This window comes from Talpa europaea (assembly GCF_964194135.1).
Source record: "Talpa europaea genome assembly, chromosome: 10".
Lineage (NCBI taxonomy): Eukaryota > Metazoa > Chordata > Mammalia > Eulipotyphla > Talpidae > Talpa > Talpa europaea.
Window position 1 is genome coordinate 77,232,762 of NC_140077.1, and position 14,097 is coordinate 77,246,858.

Below are 14,097 nucleotides of genomic sequence, written 5' to 3' on the forward strand. Positions count from 1 at the left end.
AAACCTCAGGTTTTGCTCAGAGTTTTGTTAATTGATTGGATAAATCAATTGATTTTTTTTTTAAAGATTTGTTTATTTATTTATTTATACAAGCACTGGATACAGTCAGAAGTGCGGGAGGGTGAGAGAATTCACCAGAGCCAGAGCAGGGAGCAGAACAGGCAGAAGGACCGAAGTACACTGCTGAGGGGAGCAGTGGGAGGCAGGAGAGGCTTGCGCGCCATGTGGGACCCTCGCCTGGCAGCCGGGGATCGAACCAGCGCTGCAGAGGCTGCGGGCAGCTTTGCAACCCAGCGCTCAACCGCTGCGCCACTGGGGAGGCCCAAATCAATTGATTTTTGATGATAATTATTTATTTAAAGTAAATATTAACCACAGGTACAAAGTGACACCTAAATCAATGTTTGATTAACTACATGCTATAGTCCAGCCAAGTTGATGCATAAAAACAAACTTCTCAGGGCCTGGAGACCGTGGAGTGCTAGGTGGGATGGGTTGTTCTAGTAGGCCCAATGGAAGAATTTGTGAACTCAATGGAAGCTGTGGGTGATGAATGAAAAACAGCCCCAACAGAGCCTCCTATGGTTGTGGAGGAACAAATGCAGCCCAGGATTGCCTCTTCATCCTCATACCTACAGGTGAGCCTGAGGCCAGGCTGGCTCCTCTCATATCCAGTCTGTCTTCAGGAGACCCTTTTTTGAATGCCAGACAGTAGAGAAGATGGGAAACAAGGGTGACATGATGGCTTGTGCCCTGCCACTCCCAAACTCCCATTGTCCCTAGTCATTTCCATTGGCTCTGCGAATTCTGTGATACTTATTTTCCCGCACAGATGGCTGTTTTTATAGTGGCTTTCTGAATTGTTTATTAACTACTGCCAACTATGCTGTGATTCAGAGAGGAAATGACTTTCAGGAGCATGGAAGCCAATCAGCCTCAGCAGGAACTGCCACCTGTGGGAAAACAAAAGTAAAATTTGCCAATATTTTTGAATGTGTGAATATGTTTATACTCTGAAAGCACATGCTTGCTTAGAAGGAGTGAGTGCATATTTGCTCTGTGATTTCTCAAGAATTTAATGTCACACACAGGTGTGAATAGAAAACAAGAAAATACATTGCCACCATGTGATTTGAAACATATTTTCTGTCTGTGGACCTCAGTTTTCTTCTCTGAAAAATGGGTGAGAATAACTCTTGTCTGGATTGTTTCAGAATGTTATGAGGAGCAGATCAAATGAACAGATAAAATTCATTAGGTGAGGTTAAGATACTTGGCAAATGCAAGCTGTTGTTCTTATGAGTCTTGCTACTTTTATTATTACTTTTCTTATTTATAGAGAATCCAAATGCAACTTGAAATTTTATTTTATTTAATAGTTTTTTAAAGATTTATTTATGCATATAAGATTGGGGTGCAGGCCAGAAGTGGGGGGAGGATGAGAGGATTCACCAAAGAGAAAATGGGGAACAGAACAGGAAGATTGACTGAAATACACTGCTGAGGGGATCAGCGGGCGAGACAGGAGAGGTCTGCTGCGCCATGTGGATCACCTCCCTGTCTGGGGATCGAACTCGTGCTGCAGTGGCTGCGGATTGCTTCATAGTGCTGACACTTAATCCCTTGCACCTTCAGGGAGGCCCCATGCAATTTGAAATTTTACTGTGACCTCAGCATGGGGGAAAACAATACATTTTGGACCATGCTTGGGTCTTTCCATATTAAAATTTGCTTATCATTGGTTTGCTTCTGTCTGATACCTTAATCAGTGTGATGTTTATTTAGACTTTCTCTCCCTGTCTGATTCTCAGCCTGTTGGATGGAAGGCCAGGGTGGCCAGCTTTTTTTTTGGGGGGGTTCAAAACAGTTTATATGCCTAATGCAAAAAGTTTGGAAAATTTAGAAAAAGATAAAAAATAAAAATGACCTATAATCTGACAATTTAGAGAAAATCGCTGTGAAAATTTTTATGAACTTGCATAATTTTCTATGAATATTTATACATATGGATAAGTTTAAAGACAATGAAATACGTATGTGTAAATACACACATTTGCATATATATGCACATACTAAGTTGTTCACTTTTTTCTCTTAATTTATTGTAAATATATTTCTGCTTTTTGACATGAGGGCCACACAGTAGTTTCTGATTAGGTCTCTGGACCTCCCTGTTCCAAGTCTGCTCCTTTCTGCTGCGGACAAATTGCACTGTCTGGGGTTATTGACCATTTGCCTGCTGGTTCACTTTATTCTTTCCTCTATTTATAAGGCAGAACTTGTCTTTTACTTCCAGTTTGGGAAGCAGATTTTGGTCTTGGAAATCAGAATTATTTACCCTCAAAGAAATGCAGCACACAAAAAATTCATGGGAATTCAAATTACAGTGTGAGGTTCACATGGTTTCGTCAACTCCAGTGGCTGGACTTGCTGGGGATCTTTAGTGGTAACAGCAAACCCCCATCTTACCTGCGCACACCTGCCCCCACGCCTTGTGGCTACATAGCTGTAGGAAAAAGGCAGGCAAAACTTACTGGTTTACATGGCCCTGCATTTTATCTATCCTCCTGGAAGTTGTGACTTTTAGGGCAGAGTTATTTTTGAATTTTATGATTTTATAGGGAAAATTAAATGGGTTGGATAAAAATTTTTGTTCTTTTTATAAACTTTTTTCAATAGCTAAATGTAGGATTCTTTTGCAAATCCTTGGTAAGTTAGTTATATATTTCTATTCCATAGCCTTTCCTGTGTTTATTATTCACACTATCAAGTTTATGAAACTGATTGTTGTGTTCACAAGGTATATATTTCCTCTCTCAAATTAGAGGTTTTTATGCATAGGTTTCAGTGGTCCTTAGAGCATCTGCCCCTGTCCTTTCCCTTCCATACTGCAGACTGAGACTTGAAGTGATTTCTTCAGCACACAAACCTGACCTCTTTTTGAAAACTCATCACCTTCAGGTTCCTCTAGCCCTCCATCCTTCTTGCTGTCCAGACCTCCTCCAAAACACTTCCATTAGGGCCTCCCTGGTGGCGCAGGGGTTAAGATGCAACCTATGAAGCTATCTACAGCCACTGCAGCAAGAGTTTGATTCCTGGCCAGGAGCTACCCACATGGCCCAACAGACCTCTCCTGACTCGCCCGCTGCTCCCCTCAGCAGTGTATTTCAGTCAGTCTGCCTGTTCTGTTCCCTGCTCTGTCTCTGGTGTATCCTCTCACCTCCCCACACCTCTGTCCTGTACCCCAGCTCTTGTATGCATAAATAAATCTTTAAAAACAAAACAAAACAAAACAAAACTCTTCCAGTAGTTGCCCAAAAATGTGTAGTTACAGAGGAATTGATGAGTTATCTGAGCTGTGTCTGTGCTTGGCTCTCCTCTCCATCAGGATGCCTTTATGCTCTGGGTCCTTCTATACATTTTGAGACACAACTTACCCACCAGGGGCCTACCCTTTCTCTGGGCCCCCAAGGAGCCTGTTATTGCCCAAGGGTGCCAGAAAGCTTTATTCATGTGGGTTCTCCCTTTTCAGACCAGGAGATTCCTCACACTAGACTGGCTTGTAAGTCCCAGCTTCTAATGCACTCCGAGATCCTTAACAGATCCTCAATAAATACTTTTTGAATAAATGGTTCTTATCTATTTATTAAGCTTGTTCTACAAAGGATGTTTCCTAATCATTTTATTCTCAGACTAATTTCCTAGCTAATAGGTTTCTGCTCCTTGCTATGGGACCCACTTGGGGACCAGCAGCAGTATCACTTGGGGTTTGCAGGGGTGAATTTGCATTTCAATAAGCTCCCCAGGTGAGTGTACCCTCAGGTTTGAAAAGCAGTGCTGTAGATCACTGAAAGTAAAGCAATTTTTTTTCTTTTAAAGTAATTCAGTAACTGGGCCTCCCTGGGGGTGCAAGAGATTAGGCAATGCACTATGGGGCAGTCCACAGCCTCTGTAGCATGAGTTCGATCCCCAGCCAGCTGGGGAGAAACCCACATGGCACAACAGACTTCTCCTGCCTCGCTTGCTGCTCCCCTCAGCAGTGTACTTCGGTCCATTTGCCTGTTCTGTTCCCCACTCTGTCTCTGGTGAATCCTCTCACAACCCCGTCTCTGGCCTGTACCCCAGCTCTTGTATGCATAGATAAATAAATCTTTAAAAAAAAATTCAGTAACATTTAAATCCTTATTTTCTGAAACGATACTACACAATTAGAAGCTAATTAGAAAAAGTTTTTACTGAAACTCTAGCATGTGAATTTTAGTTGTAATTTTTAATGAAAAGTATTCATTTTTATTTACACTTGATACTAGGACATTATTATTGGTAGCAGGGACACAGGGCCAAGGACCAGTGACTTATAAATCACAACAGAGGACTCATGAGTTCCTTCTAGAAGGGGCTTAAGGAAGAGCACCTGGTTGGAAGAGGGGACATAGAGACATGTCTTGAAATTATATCTGTGTGACAAGGACACTCTTGCTTAGACAGAATTTTTCTAAAAATTATCCACATTTTATATAGAATTGAGGGCAGATCAGTTGTCCATAACAAGGAATGTCTTGACTTCCTTGCTTCTTTTTCTATAAAACCCCATCCAGTCTATCAGCAAATCCTCTAGATGTGCCCTTTGGAATTTTCTGCTACTCATCTTTCCCACAACCTCTCTAACCTGAGGTACCTCCATCTTCCCCTGAATTATTGCAGCAGCTTTCTGTTGACTCCCTACATCCAACAAGCCTATTCTCCACCTGGGTGCAAGGTCATGTCCTCCACTGCTCCAAAGCTGCTGCTGCTGTCTGCCTCACTCTAAAGGACAATGAAGTCCTTGTTATGGCCTAGAAGGTCTATCCCTTGCCTTCTCCAGCTGCACCTCCTGATGCTTCTTTCATTTGTGAATCCCTTCACATGGGTCTCCTTACTGTTTTTCAAGTTTTGTCAACAATAATGCTGCCCCAGAGCCTTTGCACATATTTTTACCCCTCTGGGAAACTTTCTAAATGGGTTATTCCCTCTTAGGTTTCTCTGAATATATGAAGTGGCAGAGCTTTTCCCTGACCACATTTTCCTTCCACCCTCGCCATTCCTATCTCCTATCTCTTTATGCTGCTCTCTGTTTCACAGAGAGCATCCCTTGATATCGCACATATTTGTTATTTTACCTATTTTTTTCTTTTTCCATTAAAATGCATTCTTTTGTTTTGTCCACTGTTGTATTCCTAATGGCCAGGATAGCCTAGCACACAGTAAGTGTTTAATAAATGTTAATTGAATGCAGAACAAATGACAGGACAGAGGGCCAGCACTAAGGGGATGACACTTGTGAAGATTATTGGGGAATGAATCAAGAAATGTTCAGTGGACTCAAGTCAGTTACCTACATCCCATGTTGCCTACAAATGTTCAACTCTTTTTTTAAAAAAGATTTATTTATTTATGCATACAAGAACTGGGGTACCAGCCAGAGGGGCGGGAGGTAAGAGGATAAGAGGATTCACCAGAGACAGAGTGGGGAGCAGAACAGGCAGACTGACTGAAACACACTGGGCGAGACAGGAGAGGTCTGCTGCTCCATGTGGGTAGCTCCATGGAGCTGGGGATCAAACTCATGCTGCAGAGGCTGTGGATAGCTTCACAGTGCAGTGCTTAACCAGGGAGCCCCTACTGGTAATTTTGGACCAGACACTGCTAGTCACAGGTGGAGTGCTTAGTGCTTGGTCCTTCCATGGCCCAGGGATTTGAGGTTCTGAGCTTGACAATAAGAAACCTGTAAACAGGGGAGTAAGATTTTGTATTACCACTTCTAAGACATATTTCTTCACAATTAAACATCTTTCAAGTCAGGATATGTCTTACAACAATATCAGAAGCACATTTCCTTTTTAGTGGTACACAAAATAATGTGTCTCACGGTTGTGTTGAGAAGATTTGATCTTAGACTCGAAGAAAGAAGGTATTTCTCACTTGCATTTTCAGATCAAAGAGAGACCAAAAGAAATAGGCACCTAGGTAAGAACTATATTGTCTGTGGGCTAATAATTGCAACGGGCTGATGGAACTAATGGGGTATAAATCTTAAGTGCAAAGGTTATTTACTTGCTATAACTTTCAAATAATAGGAGCATTCATGGTGAAATGATAGATGATGAAAAATCAGTAGGTTTTCATGGTTTGGACTATAAGGACTTTTAAGAATTGAAGAGTCAGGGGCATCCCTGGTGGCACAAGGGGTTAAATCTCAGCACTATGAAGCTCTCTGAAGCAGTGGCCAGAGAGCTAACTAACCCACCTGGGCACAGCAGACCTCTCCTGTCTCGCCTCTTGCTCCCTCAGCAGTGTATTTCAGTCTATCTATCTATTCTGCTCCCCACTCTGTCTCTGGTGAATCCTCTCACAGCCTGCACCTCTGGCCCACACCCCAGCTCTTGTATGCATAAAATAAATAAATCTTAGAAAAATAGAATTGAAAAGTCAGGCAGTATAATGATAAAATGAAAAGCAGAACTTCTTGCTGAACTGTCTTGCCTCATGCTCCTGGAGTCCTGGCAGTTTTCTCTGCGAGGTCTCCAAATAGACAAATAGCAGATGTGTCCCCAACCCCCATGTTTGCAAAGCCACGGTTAATACAAAGGTTAATATAAAACAATAGAAAAATAGTACAAATTATAGCTTATCAATATCACCTTCATTTCAGTGAAGGAGTTTTCTCAATAGTAACCTTTAGTCATGAAATAATTTCATTTATTAAACGATTATTCTTTGCTATTAGCTAAGCTTTCAGCTGATTTAACTGGATTGTGGTATTTTTCGTCATTTCAGTAAAGGACACTTTCTCTTGGATAGAAGAAACTCTTGAGTAATTTTTTTTTTTAAACTTATGTTTTTATCTCTTTAGAACATTTTTCTTTTTTTTTTTTTTTAAAGATTTATTTATTTTATTTTATACAAGCACTGGGTACAGTCAGAAGCACAGGAGGGTGAGAGAATTCACCAGACCCAGAGCAGGGAGCAGAGCAGGGAGCAGAGCAGGCAGAAGGACCGAAGTACACTGCTGAGGGGAGCAGCGGGCGGCAGGAGAGGTCTGCGCGCCATGTGGGACCCTCCTCCGGTGGGGAGCAGTCGGGTATCGAACCAGCGCTGCAGAGGCTGCGGGCAGCTTCACAACCCAGCGCTCAACCGCTGCGCCACCGGGGAGGCCCTCTTGAGTAATTTTTTACCTTGCTCTCTTCAGAGAGCCCCTGTTGGCTGCCGGTTCTATTTCATCATATTCCTGTGATTCTCCAGTATCCTGGGCCTCTTCAGTTAAGGGCCTTTGCTTTAGCGGCCCCTATTAGAGGCCCCGGGGAATTAGCTCAGCTCGCCACCTTCCCCTACACCCACTCCCGGAATCCAGGCCCAAGAAGGCCTCGACCACCTGTGCCCCTGGAGTCTCAGACCCCGCATGGGCGCTGATGAGATGAATAGGAGCTGTTTTCCATTTCTGACCTCCTGAGAAAGACCTGGCACAGAGACAGAGGGAGAACATGCCTTTATTAAGTGTTCCAAGAGCTCAGAAGCAAACATGTATGATTAATAACAAGTATTTTACTAATTGATTACAAAACAAGCAGGCTTTGGGCTTCCCTATTGCCAGGTAATTATAATGAATTATGTTCGAACATAAAAACATTTGGAGCCCCAAGTTTCCCCCAGCCTCTTCCTTAGGATCACAACAGAGCAGAGCGTCTCCCATCCCAGCCGCTGCCCTTTGGTGCCTCCCTCCTATCTTTGCATCTGTTAGGAGGCTTTGTGGCCTATCAGATTCTATTTGGGAAAGTTTTCCGCAGTGCTTGAAAAACAGGAAATTGGCATCTTTGTGGATCGTAAATCAAAGTTGGATGGAAACCCCCTTCTCCAGATTCTCCTGTGCCATCTCGACTCCCTCTCACCTTGGAAAAATAAATGCAGGGGGTTTGAAGCTGCTCCAGCAGAGTTAAAAAATCACACAAGCAATCGGTGTAGACTCTAAACACACTGAGACCTCATTTGGGTGCTAAGTTTTCCACATAATAAGGTGATAGCTTGACAGTTTTAATGGGAGGGGGAAATTGCATTTATTGTTACCTGGCTGATCCTAGATTAGGTGCTTTTTTAAAAATTCAATATTATAATTGAAAGGTTCGGCGCGGTAAAGAAAAGGAGAGCATGGACCTTTCAATAATCTCATCACATCTCCTTTAAAAAAAAAAAAAAACCTCTCCCTCCTTGAATTCATACTTTTGTCCCTCTTGACCCTGCCTTCTGACCTCTGATTTTTCCCTCTGAGAATCTCTGTTTTCCTGTTTCCCACTACTCGGCTCTCAGTGGTCACTTGCTGTCATGTCTCTTTAAGTAGCATCCACATTGAAATATTGCACCTTCCATAAAGTTCTCTTCGGCCAGTAACAATTCAGGCAGAAGGGTGGCAGGATAAAGTGCCTGCATTTGAGTGTTGAAAATAAAACAGGCCTTTTTTTTTTTTTTTTGCGGGACCCTCGCTGGCGGCCGGGAACAACCAGTGCTGCAGAGACTGTGGGCAGCCTTGCAGCCCAGCATTCAACTGCTGCACCACCAGGGGAGGCCCTCCCTTGTTTTAAAAATGAAGCAAAACAAAAATAAACAGAGAGAAAGTGAGAAAGCAAAAACCATTGACCCATGCTCTTCTCATTTTTGTGGTTGGTTATGCCAAGCTGATCATTTTTTTTTTTAAAAAAGATTTATTTATTTATGCATGCAAGAACTGGGGTGTAAGCCAGAGATAGGAGGGGCAGTGAGAGGATTCACCAGAGACAGTGGGACCCAGAACAGGCAGATCTACTGAAATACACTGCTGAGGGGAGCAGTGGGCAAGGCAGCAAAGGTCTGCTGTGCCACATGGGTTAGTTCCCTCACTGGCTGGGGTTGGAAGGGGGGCCGGCGATAGCTTGACAGGGAGGCCTCCCAAGCTGATCATTCTAATATTGACATGATAATAGTGTGTTCTATCGCCATCTATACAGACAGACATTTCTGTCTATCTGCATCTCAACTGAAGTTGAGAAAGGGGCAGCATGAGGATAAAATGAAAAACAAGCATGCTTAGCAATTTGTCTCTTCTGTGTTTTGTTTCACAGATTGTGCATGAGTTCAAGTGAAGTACCTGGCTCGGTGTGGCCCAGGGTGCTGGGTTTGCATCCCGGCCTTGCCAGCTACTTGTGTGAATTTTAGAAGCAAATGTAAAGCATGGAAGCTGTAGTTTCCTCATTATGTCTCAACATGATTGTTCCCACCTTGCAGGGTCGTGATGAGAATGAAAGGAGATGCTTTAACTAAATGGGGCTCAGCGTTTTTGAAGGCTCAAATGTTGATCATCATCCTCATCCTCATTTGCAAAAAATGGTGCTGGGCGTAAGTGGGGGGCATGGTCACCCACATTCAGTGTGTCTGGCAGCCCAGGTCAGCGATTTGAGGGCTCCTCTCCCTCTTGCCTTTGGCAGTCCCGACAGGCTCCTTTAAGGGGCTGGAGAGGGTGCGCCAGCTCTGGTAGGCACACCCCAGGGAGCTTGGCTGGAATCCAGGCCACACAATGGTCTCAGGAACATTTGACACTCAAATAACACAAGGCCACAAGGCAGGAGCAGAGGGGAAATAAAACCTGTTACAGCAACACTCAGGGGCAATGGAACACGTGTTTCCACACTTATTTATAGAAGCTCATTCCACCTCTGTAGCAAAGAGCTTTTGACAGTCCTAATTTATTTCTGGGGAAAATCCTGGGGACAAGACATTTTTTGATAGCGAGGACTTTAGTAACTGGGCTGATGGCAGTGGAATGTGGGCCAAAATGACAAATGCATAAACATTATTGCTTTGGATCTGCATCATCCCCAGTAATGAATACATGGAGAATAGTTCCCGAATAATGTTGTAATAAAATAAATAGAAAAACTACTAATTAAACTGAGGTATGAGAACATGAGGGTAGCTCTTCAAGTTACCACAAGTTCAGATCTTATTTGGGGAAGCAGTGGTGCTGTGGTGACTGGAGATGTTGCACAAATGAAGGTGCCCGCCCCCCCCCACCAGTTTGCATTTATGCAAGACTTAAAGGATGTTTGTGTTGTGGATGTTCTAAGGCATTGGGGAGTTGACCCTTGTTTTAGATGTCAGTGGTTTTGATTGAGCTTTTCCAGACTCTTGTTGAGGCAAAGAAAATTTCAGGGTTTTGCTGCCATCATTAAAAAAATAATCTGTCACCATTGCTTCTTTTGAATTCTAAAGAAAATGCTGAGTTAGTGGAATGAACGTGGGCCTGGCGGATGCTTTCAGGAAGGCACTATAGTGAAGTGGCTATGGGCTTGGGGACTGGAAACAGATGGAACTATTTGTGACCTCACTCTGTCACTTACTAGCTGTAGAATTAGGGAAGTAATTTAACTTGTGTAAACTTTAGCTGCCTTCATCCTAAAATAGGCTTGTTGTGAGGATTAAATGAAACCAAAGAGGACTTAAAATACAGTAACTTAAGTCAAAGCAGTCTCTTTCCCTCTCACCCGAGTCTGGTCCTGGATACTACTCCACCAGGCCACTCAGGGACCCAGGTTACTTTTGTCTCGTTGCTCCTTAATCCCCTGGCCATCTGGGTCTCTGTCCAGACCTGAGCCCAGCCAGGGGCGAGGATAAGAACCAAAGTCCATGGAAAGTGGCTTATCTCTAAGTTTGCCAAAGACTGAGAAGTTACTGTTGTGCTTTCTGTTCACTTACAGTTGCCATTGACCCATCTGAGTCACAGGTCACACCTCAAACAAAGCAAGAGATGGAAAATGGAGCCTTTAACAGAGTAACCATGTATACAGGAAAAAAGGAGTATGGGGCCTCCTCTGATGGCGCAGCGGTTGAGCACTGGGCTGCGAGGCTGCCCACAGCCTCTGCAGCACCGGTTCGTTCCCTGGCCGCTGGCAAGGGTCCCACCAAAAAAAAAAAAAAAAAAGGAGTATGAATTTTTGGGGAGACAACTATCAATTCTGTCACAGTATGTAGCACACTATGCCTAGCACACAAGTGCTTTAAAACAGATGCCATTATTTTCATGAAATAGTTCTAGTATGTTCTTTGGATGCATGTCCTCAGCTGGCTCACAGCCTGGAACATAGTAGATGCTCAATTAATATTTTTCAAGTGAGTCATATTGCAAAAGTAAACAAATTGTTTCCTTTCAGTTGAGATATTATTATGGGTGCCGTGCGTTTCTCCAGGGCAACCACTATGATTTGCTTTCTTTTGTCAGATGGCAGGGAGAGCCAGGAGGAAGACCTCAATGGCAGTTGCAGGTACCAACAACTTTCCCAAAGGATCTCCTCTAACCACGGAGCATTTTGTTCCTCACTGAGGAGGTGTATGTTGGGGACCAGAGCCCCCACCACCACGAGCTGCCTCCTACCAATAGCAGCTGCTCGAAGAGCAGTTTTGAATGAATGAATAGAACTTTTCAAAAAGTAGACACACCTTCTTTTCAGAATGTTAACGTGCCTGTTTGTAAGGATGAGTTGGCCTAACATGTTTAGCAGGCTGTGATTTTTTTCCCATGTCATATGTAATGACTGAAATAAACTGTGTGAATCCATGTAATACACTTAGGTCTCTGGAGCTGCCTGGATGGTGCTGGTCAGTATCTCACTGTTCTAACAGACTCCAAAGTACAGGTTTTCCCTGGAGAGAAGAAGCACAGAGAGAGAGGTGCTTTCTGTAGTTTTGGCCACATTGACATTGTGGATTGTCAATTCTGGAGGGTCACTGAAGGTGAATTGGCCATCCAACAAAAGTAATTGTAGCCATAGGTGGCACTACTGGCACTGGGAATGTCCCAGCCTCTAATATAGTGGCTTTCATTTTTGGACAGTTTTGATTGTCAGACACTTTCTCTTCATATTGTGCCCAAATCTTTCCTCCCTGTAATGTCTACCCACCAATATCACTCCAACCAGTTTCCACGCTCTGACACCACCAAGCACAGGCCTTATCTCCTTGGCTGCCCTCTTCTAATGGATGCTGAGCACCTTGCTCTAGAAAAGGAATACCACTCTCACCTCCTCCCTTCTGTGTGCTCAGATGGGAGCTGACATGCAGTCACATGGAATTATCCTGAAGGAAGGGTGACCCTGGGAAACAAACCCCGTGAGACTAGAACAGGATTCACATCAGAAATCTGGCTCAGCTATGGGGTCTTCTGACTTTTATGGGGTGTTCTGGCTTGGGAGGGGCAGCTAGAAAGGTTTCTTTCTATTTTTTTAAAAAAGATTTATTATTTATATAAGAACTGGGATACAGGCCAGAGGTGCGGGAGGGTGAGAGGATTCACGAGAGACAGAGCGGGGAGCAGAACCTGCAAATGAACTGAACACACTGCTGAGGAGAGCAGTGGGCGTGACAGGAGAGGTCTGTCGCGCCACGTGGGTTTCTCCCTAGCTGGGCGGGTTCGAACCTGCACTGCAGAGGCTGCGGACAGCTTCAACCCACGGCGCCACTGGGGAGGCCTACAGAAAGGTTTCTGTGAGTCTGACTGAAGTGAGTCAGGCTTGGACAGCAAGTGGAAGCAGAGAGGTGGTAAGAGCAGGTTACGTTCAGCGTGGAAGGTTCTCTGTGTGGTTGGACATGCTGGGAGTAGAGACTGGGAGGGCAGCAGGGGCTGTGTTGCAAAAGTTGTCTGCTGAGGGTGTTTTTGTCCTCTCCTGAAGAGACCAGGCATCAGAAGATGGTAAGCAAAGAAATGACATCAGCTCTGTGTAGGTAGGAAGATCAAGTTGGTGGCTTAGGAAGTGAAATTCGGAATGGGTTGAGGTTGATGGCAGGCGACCAGCCCCAAGGTTATTGCATCATTTCAGCTGAGAATGCTGAGAGCCTGATCTAAAGCTGCAGGGAAAGAGAAGGGTGGGTTGATGTGAGGAAGAATTAGAAGTGGTGGGCCCAGATACAGGGATGGTGTAAGAGGAAGGAGCGGTGCATGAAGAAAAGCAGATGAGTGAGTCAGGGTTTTGGGAACCTGGGGGGCTTCAGTGTTGTGCCTGAAGTGCTGGGAGTTCCTGACTCAGTCTTGCTGGACCAGGCTTCACCTTTTGGGTGGTGTGATGGAGGTGTCAAGGCCCGGGGCCTGCTGGTGAACCAGGTGAGCTGAGCATGCTCCCCAGGGCTGAGAGTTAGATGCAAATGAAGTTCCAGGACTTGTCCCCTTGGAAGATGGACTCTCCCCTCTCCTTGGCTCTTTCTCAATGACACATTCCCCAAGACAATCTCAGGTTGAGTGTCCCTGGGAGCAGCCTGGGATCCACACCCCCTCTTGGGGAAGCCTGGGGTCTGATCCCCATGGGCACTAGCTCAAGCATGGTGCATGGAAGGCCCAGCACGCCAGCAACTACAGGTTTCTCGATCGTTTTGCATCAAACTCACATCAGGGATACTCAGCCATTGGTCTAATTATACCCCCTTTGCCTCTTTCCCTCTTTCCAAGCAACAATTAAACAGGCAACGTTTCAATGATTGGTGCTTAGCTTTAGCTTTTCTACAAACAAAACCACAATCATGGCCTGATATCAGTCACTGAATTACTGATTCCTAACTTAACATAAAACGAATGCCTATGTGAAACAGTTAAAGTATTGCGAGAATATTTATTTTGAGTGACTAAACTATCCACTTCCTGTTCAGCGTTAAGGAAAATTGGTCTTTATTATTCCAGGGAAATGTCAAGATCACTAAGTATCGTAGCATTTTGACCTGTGTTATGTTGAACAAACTCTCCACATGTTTCTCATAAAAATATACATCAGAGATGGCTTCAAACTGAACGTCAAACTTAGTTAAAGGTACAAACCTCTTCAAAGTTATTGTGAATATCAGATAGAACAATCAAAAGCACATCAGTGTGAGCTGGTTTTTTCCTAGAGGCTGCCTCCCGGCTGATGGATTTAGCAACTTTGTGAGTGTTATTCTAAGTGATGGAAGTTTGGTCTCTGCCTTCATCAAAACGACCTCCCCTGGCTGCTGGCTGGAGTTCTGGAGAAACTCCATTTCCACCAGGTTTTTTTTAAATGTCTATACGCACTTATG